Here is a 9,267-nt window from a genome sequence, read left to right on the forward strand (position 1 = left end):
GACTCAACTGAGTTGTTTAAACCATTTTTTAAAGCCTCTGCTTGTCTTCCAAAATTTCTGTTGACCTTCTCAGTTGCGGTCACTGGCTTGGAATGACCTTCGGTTTCTATAAGACTACGTAGGCAAGAAACTGTTTTTCCTCTGTTTGAAGCTTCACCAAAAATATGGGTCTGTTCGCGTACCATGCGACATAATCTTAAATTTTCTCCCCCAGGCATGACTTTCCTTGATAGCATATACATTATAGGCTACACTACGGATTATTTATGGTAACTCAATAGGTCAGATCAGTTTGTTTTTATTTCTGACCATCACAACGAAAAAAACAATATATAACAAACATAGCAGAGGTCAATAGCACTGTATTAAGCCCATCTTTATAAAAGACAATGTGGTAGCCTATTTAAACAGCCCCAATAACGCACAACACGACCAAGCAGGCTAATGCCACGTTGTTTAAGGTTACTTTAACTTCCCTGTATTTTAGTCAAGATTAATTTTTTTTTTGGTATCTAAAAATTTGAATTGACTGAAAGGAAAAAGCCAAATCTTGTGAAGCTTACCACTTTTGTCGGGGGGAGATGCGGCAGCGCCACTATTTTTCGATTTAACTTTTTCACTCATCCTTGCCAGTTATAGATTGTAATCCAGTGGACGAAGACACAAGAAGGCCAATCTCTGTGTTCACATTCAAGCATGTCATAAAGTATCGTGCGAATGCAGTTGCGTGCTCTCGAACCGGCAGCTTTTGGAGTAGATCGCTGATCAAACGCTTTTGGTCCGTTAGTTTTGTGTTTGTTTTACGGGACATCTTGGCTACAATTATAGTTACAAATTCCAATTCAGCGCAAGCTTCCATGTCTTCTGATGGCCAAATAATTAATGCAAAGATTGGTTCATTCTTATTTGTCGACTTTGTAAAGGTCATATGCCTTTTACAATGTTACCAAGTTGACATATCATAGTTATGAGCAATCACTGGTCTATTTTGAACTTTACGCGGACAACTAGCAGGGCGTTTAAAACGAAATGTTTCACAAAAAAACATAATTCGAAAAAAATAACTTTGGTTTAAAACGAAAATTTATTTTTGGTCATTAACTCGTCCGGGACGAAAAATATACCATCGGTACTAACTACATTAGTCGATATAGGCCTACCAGCAGGTTAATGAATGGGAAAAGATGGTAAAACCAGTTTGAAACGTGCCTGAATAGTAAATCATGTTGTACCGTAGGCTATACGTCTGCAGAGGTGGGCAGTAGGCCTAACTAGTTACTTTTTGAGTAACGGTAACTTCGTTACTATTTTCCTAAAGTAACGAAACGCGGTAACTAGTTCCTATTTTAGCACTTTTTCAACAGTTACAAGTTACTTTTGTATTGAAATTTCAGTTTTTAATTGCCGTTTATTTCTCTGCACGTGTTTGTGTCTTGCTTAGTGCGTGTTTGCTGCGTTTTGCGCAATAATGCATTTTTCTCGCAGCTGTATCGGCGGAGCACTGCGCATGCGCGGTTCTACTTTTGTTTTGTGGTCTGGTGGAAAAGGGTTGCCACATTGGCGAATTTATCGCCAAAGTCCAGAAATCTGGCGATTTTTTAAGACGTTTAGCTTCATATTTATGATTTGGCTCTTTTTTGGCGATTTTTGATAACTGATTTGGCTAAATTAATTGTTTTTGGCGATTAATCGATATGTACCAAAGACGGGCAAGACACAACAATACAACAGGGTTGAGCATTATAATATATATTTTACATATTTACAAATGAGTTTAACAGTCAAACGTTTTCGGTTTAACTTAAGCCCTCATCAAAAACCTGAAAATATTTATAAAAATGCAGTAAATTTCAACTTCTTGAAGGTAACTAACTAACTGACTATAAGCATCAAGAAACACGCAGCGATTAAAAGCAATTTGTTAATGCTTATTGTCAGTTAGTTAGTTACCTTCAAGAAGTTGAAATTGAATGCCTCTAAAAAGATTGTCTGACGTTAAAACCAGCAACAGCATTGCTGTTTGCTTGCCGTTGGTGGACGTTCTTGTGGAAGCAATACAAACCAGATTTGGTCATTGGTTCGAGGACAGCGACTTTCAGCTTGCGACTGCATTCCACCCACAATTTAGACTCATCTGTGTTTAATGCCTGATCATTAAGCGACACTGCTGAATTGAAGATCAAAATAAAACAGAACATGCTTCAAGCAATTGAAGAAGCAAACTGCTCTGCTGAAGAGGGGAGTAGCAGCGACACTGAAGTGGATGGTGGTAGGTAGAGCCACGGAGGACTTTTTGCACCACTTTACGCAAAAACCAAGAAAAGAAAGCAATGCGCGTTGAATCTGTTACAGGAGTATTTGGAAGCGGACCATGCTGAGGACAAGTTAAGCGGATCCAGATTCACAATTGGACCGATGAAAAAACTGTTTTAAGAACATAACACTCCCATTTCGTCAAGTGCTGCAGTAGAAATATTGTTTTCATTGCAGCACTTGTTCATCACCAGACTTTATTCGTTCATCCCCGACGCCGACACACGCTCCATCGACCTGACACTACCAAGACAAGCATGGGTGCGCCTCAACCGTCTCCGTGCGGGCGTCGGGCTTTTCCGCTCAACCATGCACCAATGGGAAATGGCCTCTTCCTCCTCTTGTGAATGTGGTGCCGAGGAACAGACCGCAGACCACATCATTGATTGATTGATTGATTAAATCTTTATCCTCGGACTGGGAAAGCTTCTTGCAGAACTTAATCCTGGCAGTTTCGCATACTTGTAGACTGAAGACTTTAAATCACTGACGCAGGCCCGGTCACCGAGATTGACAGAGTGAAGTTTCCGATTGTTGAAGTCTCGTTGCCGGGAAATTACTCCATCTATTAAATGCCGCTAAATGGAGAGCAGTCCTTAACGTGTGTTGCTCAAGCGCATGCCCTGAGAGTCGAACCAGTGCCGCTTGATCTTGAAGCTTCTTCGTTCCAGAAGTGAAGCGCTAACCAATTGAACTATCGGGGCGGACATCATCAATGACTGTAACATCTTCAAGCCACCTAACGGAGTGGAAGGTCTGCGTGTCATGAATGATGAAATCAAAGACTGGCTGCTCTCTAGTAGCCTTCCAGTGTAGTCCGGGAACATCGTGAATCTGGGGCGGTAAAAGAATAGACTCTCGGCCCCAGAGGCTCACACGACGATTGGGCAACGACATTTTAAAGCCCAAAAGGGCAGGCCTGAGTGACGAGCACTTTGAAATGCTCGTATTTCTCAAAGGAAATAAACATATAAGCTACTGAGTATTTTTTTTAAATAAAACCTTGTTGGTTTTGTAGTTGTGCTGTTATGTTAGCATGGATGGCTCTAACACTATATATCAAACATTGCGGTTAAACTGGACTTGCATGCAGAGCTGGCCAGGTGCAGAATTTTATGTTTAGATTTGTGAGTAACTGAAAGTAACTAGTAACTGTAACTAGTAGCCTAACGGTAACTAGTTACTTTTTAAAATCGGTAACTGTAACGGTAACTCAGTTACTATTTTGGCCAAGTAACTGTAACTGTAACTCAGTTACTTTTGAAAGTAACTTTGCCCACCTATGTACGTCTGTAGTTAGCACGGCCACAAAACTTTAACAGCAAACAAAAAGAAGCACACGCGTGGTAATAAATGACAGCCTCATGAATAGTGTTGTGGATTGAATTTGCCAGTTCCAATATTGATGTGGATGAGCAGTCAATCTAGACATCATAATAACATCATCACATCATAATAACATAATAACATAATAACATCATAATAATAGTAGGATGGAGAAACAAAACCGGACATAAAAGAAACCCATCCTCAGGCAAAGTCCCGTTTCAATGTGGCGCAGGAGAGCAGGTGTTGAGCTCTTTCTATGGTCAGACTGCACATCACACAGTAGCCTACGACGATTGAGGTTCGAGATCCAGTTTAAGTTATTGTTAATATCCCTGCTTGTTGTTTTCATGAAGTTGATTAATTGAGGAGATTGATTATGAGAATTATTGTCCTCGGACTTCTTGGCAAGTTTATCCTGGCAGTTTTACATGCTTGTACAGGCTTTATATTACTGACGCAGGCAGGGCCGAATTTAGCTGATGGGGGGCCCGGGGCACTTTTAGATCGGGGGGCCCCGTGCAAAAAAATTTTTCAAGCCTACGGCGCGAAAAACCATTGCTACGTCTACAGTAGTATCAGTCCAGTGCTGCACAGCATTTTGCAGAAACTTTAAAGACCAAAAGGAAAAAAGTAACACAAAATCACATTTTTTTCCACATAGGGGGCCCTTCAAAAGTCGGGGGGCCCGGGGAAACTGCCCCCTCTGCTCCCCCTAAATCCGGACCTGGACGCAGGTCCAGATTGACAGAGTGAGGTTTCCACTTGTTGAAGTTTTGTTGTCTTAAAGTTTTTCATCCACTAGGTGCAGCTAAGTAGAGAAGTAGAGAGTTGTCTTTGAAATGTGTTGCTCAAGCGCACACTCACGGGGAGTCGAACCAGCGCCGCTTGTCTTGTCGTTTCTTCGTTCATGAAGTCGAGTAGCTTACATTACTAACTGAGCTCTAGGGCGAAAATTTTGGCTATAGCCTACTTCCTCCCTAATGAGTAGTGAGTACCTCACAGAGCCCACTAAAAATACATTCAATATCCCCGGTTGTTTGTGTTTGTTTGTTTTATTATCTTTATCCTGCATTGCGGGAAAGCGGACTTGAGCGCTATGCATCGGTATACGCCTTCCGACGTACACCTGACCCACGCTGCAGCCGACTGCAATGTTTGTTTCCGGTTATCTACTCTACATATGACTTAAATTTGCTACTACCCATTACTCGAAATCGATCACTGGGAAGAGGCAATTATCGTAAAGTTTCTTGCCCAGAGAAACAACAGCAAGTGCGGGTGGCTGGAGTCGAACATGCAGGGTCTCGACTGCGAGCCCAACGCGCTAACCACTCGGCTACTGCAACACTGGTTGAAAAGTGTTAGGATTATACACTCGGTTGGCTACCACAGGGGTTGGGCTAACATATTGCAATTAAGCTAGAAAAGCGAAAACAGTTTGTCTGAATCACAAGAAAATAAATTTTTCTTGCTTTTTTGATGGGGGACACCGGGACATGTCAACCCGTGCTTCCCTGCATCCTGGATTCGCTGTTGTGGTGGACAATGATGAGCAATACTGAAAAGAAAGTAGGCTACTACAGTCATAGCTATCCATTCTAGTTCCTACTTGAAACCGGCTGCTTATCGTTTTTGTTATTGTACAAAACAAAACAAGCCGCGGTAGCTCAATTGATTAGCGCGTCACTTCTGGAACGAAGAAGCTTCAAGATGAAGCGGCGCTGGTTCGACTCTCGCGGTGTGCGCTTGAGCAACGCACGTTGAGGACTGCTTTCCATTCAGCGGCATTTAATGGATGGAATAGTTCCCCGGCTACAAGACATCAACTCCATGTGTTTTATTGACAAGTAAACAACAATTCAAGTAGGCTACATGCCCACTGCCTAGGTGGGTAAGAATTGTCCAAAATGCTTCCTTTTCAATGTCGCTTTAGCTGTTTGAATAAATTTTTAACATATAGCACTATAGCAGGCTAGAAGCGACAGCAGCAGAACCCATTCTTTCTAGCTGACCACGACAAACAAATTGTTTTGTGTTCTTTTCTAGATAATCATTAACACTTCAGGTCTTCTGTGGACCTAAACTAGTTTTTATGAAACAACTTAAGGTGACAGGATTGCCTCCGATCTAGACATTATTATAGAGAGTGTTGTATAGATTTTAAGAAACACAGTAGCCTATAAACAAAAGTAGGTAAATTTAAGGATAGATTAAACAATATTGTTTTTTATTGTTTTTGAAATATTTTTTTGCTGATGAGGCCACACTTCTAGACTAGTGGTACCACCTTGTTGCTGCAGCCACTGCAGTGTTTAACTTAATTGACAAAGCAAGTGTTACGTCAGGTAGCAGTTATAGCTTACCGCTTGCCAGTTTGTAATACATTGCACACGCAACCTGGTTCTTTCAGGCAGGGCTGTTAAAAGGTTAATTTCCGCCCGGTGCCCCCTGAGAGGCCAGAGTCTTCCAAACAAGACACCTCAAAAGAAAACACTTAAACTTCAAAGAATAAACATCGTTTTTTCTTGACCGGACTTCTTAGAAAAAATTCTCCGAATTTTTTATTTTGTATCAGATTTACGATGTCATCACATTATTACCTGACTTATTCCCGCTGCGTTATATAAGAAAGAATGCAATCGGTAACATTTTTAAATCTTTTGTGTGACCCGACCTGGCATCGATCTCTGACCTACTGTACCAGTTCCAGAGCCGAAGGCGATACTCACTTGGCCACTGAGTTGGTTCCATTGGCTTGTCAATGGAGAAGAATTGGCTATCGAAAGATATCACCACCATGTTTCATGCAGTCTTTCGCGTTATGCCCATGCAACTTTGTAAGGCAATCAAGCCGTTGAGTTGTTTTTGCGTCAGATTACATCTAAACCTACTCATAAAAATGAGGTTTTACAGTAAGTCAATCTCACACACGCACAATGTAGTGGTGGCTGGTGGCCAACGCAGTGAAGCCAATAACGCAATGAAAAAATTTTGCGGCGTTCCAGACAGAAGTCACATTGAAGCAGATTTGCACTTGGTACATTGGGAGACACGGTCGATTGGGTCTGAAGCCGCAATTCGCTTTATGCTGGCTGAGGCCTCAGGGTGAATGTAAATGTTCAAGCTAAGCTCTTTAAAGTTCGTTAGAAAAACGGCAAAAAACAACAACATACGCGACGTGAAGGAGAGAGTTATGAATTCAAAAGACACCAGTTGGTTTTCAGAAAGGAAAAAGCGCATTTTCGTTTCACGATTTTCTGTTCTTATTTCCCTTTTTTTCTGTACAGATAAGGGATTAGCTAGTAATCCTGCGTGAGAAGCGTTCGATCGCTAAGCCATATCGCTAGCGTTGTAGATTCAAGTGGTTTTCACAAAAAAGCTCAAGCCAAGTGTAGCGGAGTCTCATTGTAAGTGGTATGCTGGACAAGCACAAACAATTTTCGAAGTGGAGACATAGCAGAATAATATAATTTCGGGAGAGTTCGCTTTTGTGTATCGCAGGCAAGGCACAATGGCACAAGAGGATTGAGCATTATCATAATATAACAAATAGTTTTAAACAGTCGAACGTTTCTGCTTAGCCGAAGCTATTAATGAACTTTGTTTACAGGCTTTGAAATTGGAGTAGGCTACAGTGTCATCATTTGTTTAGGATATGCTTTAGCTCAATCTATCAGATAAACTGGATTTTTTGTGTTGGTTTGTTCAATTTTCTCCAAAGCTACAACTTTTCATTAGTTAAACAACAGACTCTTTTTCAAAAATCAAGTCAGCTGTGATCAGATAATGTAGCGATTAGTATTTTCTGTTGTCTACTGAAGTTGTGCAGATGTAGTTTTCTTTGGTAGCTCCGTGATGAGATGCTTTTCTTTGTAAAGTGAAAAGAAATTCCTCAACTTAGGCCTACTGGTGGGATGCGCTTTTGCTTCAATTACCTGTGTACTGTAGACAAATCGTCAAGTTACCTTTAGGGTTAAATAGCATGATGCGTTCTACTAGTGCAAATTAAGCTGAACTATCACAAGATGTATAAAGTGACAATCTGCTTTTATTCTGACGTTTGGTCAATCAGACACGACTGACTTCTTCAGGGAGCTAGACCAGGTAGTGTCTAGCATGGCAAAACACAGGACCATGTTGCTGAAATTAAGTAATCATGCAAAATGAAAATTCAACTTCTATTTAACTAAATACCTGGTGAAAAACCTCATTCAATTTTTTACCATTATTGTATTGGTGGGAGTCACCATTATTGGCAAAGGCTACACTAAACACGTTAACGTACATTTTCAGGCTAGCCTACATCACAGGCTATAAATGCCACTGAATGTGTTTTGTTTATCTTTGAATAAGCGGTTAAAAAGTTGTTGTTTTTTCATCGCTTTTACGTTCCCGCTTACAACGCTGAGCTACGCTAAAGCAATGCAAAACTGACGTTCTTTCGTCAACAGAGTTAGTTCGAGCAAATAAAAGTAGTTGTGGGTTGTGGTCACAGTGAGACACAAAATATCTATTCGGGCTGCCGTTGAATCAATGTAAAAAACGACTGATTTGCTGTCTGGGAATGTTGATTGAACAAACTTTCTGTTCTTGTATCGCTTCGGCAAGGTCTGGTCGACTTAAACCCAATCATAAGAACAAGCTGCCATGTTTGAATTGTTGGGATATTTCGAATGACCTCCCGGTTCATGTTTTGTAGTTGAGTGAATTGTTTGGTCAACGTCAAAATCTACGTAACAGCGATGATTAATTTCAACGAGTATCAACAGATTGACGTAATCGTGGATTCAAGTTTATTAATCAATCCGTGTTGAAAATTTTCTCCGCAGTTACACAAAACATTTGATAGTACTGTAACTATGTTTTTTTCCAATCCTTCTACCCAAGCTTTGAATAGCTTTCGTTGCAACAGGTTCTAATTTTCCGACTCATTTTCCAGCTATGATGGCAGGAAATGGATGGACTTTTTCCGGCCTCTCAGCATTGTTTGAAGTAAACTGTCGTGTTATGAACTCAGACAACAAAATCCGTCATTTTTACATTGATTCAACGTCGTCGAATCAATGTAAAAATGACGGATTTTGCTGTAGAAATAGACAAGGTTAAATGATTGAACAACACTAAACCCTAAAGCTACGTTTTCTTAATGTATGCAGGGAAATCGATACAAGCTGTCTTTTCAGCTCAGTTGGCAGAACTTGGTAACGACGTGTAATGATGATAATGCTGTGAACTACCAAGTAGCACTTTTCAACTGCTAATGTTTTTAGCGACTGTATTTTTTCTATCTTGTATCACGGTTATCTGCATCGTAAGAAATAACACAACTACAGTAATACCATTTTTGAAGTTTTTAACATAACCTGGATTCGACTTTGACACTGAATAATTTTGGAATCGAAACTTGTCATGCCAAAAGCAGAGACAACTAATTGTCACTTGGTTGGTTTTTCACGTCCATTTGGTGTTTTTCGAAAGTTTGTGTGTTTAAAATATCAATTTTTGTACCAGTGGCTGCAAAGTTTTCTTAACGAAATGGAAAGTAAAGGCAGAAAGATTTGGGTATTGTCACATTGCTTAAAACATCAGTAGGGCTTAAAGCGGTAACTCTTTATTAAGCAAAAT

This window comes from Aplidium turbinatum, chromosome 11 (assembly GCF_918807975.1).
Source record: "Aplidium turbinatum chromosome 11, kaAplTurb1.1, whole genome shotgun sequence".
Lineage (NCBI taxonomy): Eukaryota > Metazoa > Chordata > Ascidiacea > Aplousobranchia > Polyclinidae > Aplidium > Aplidium turbinatum.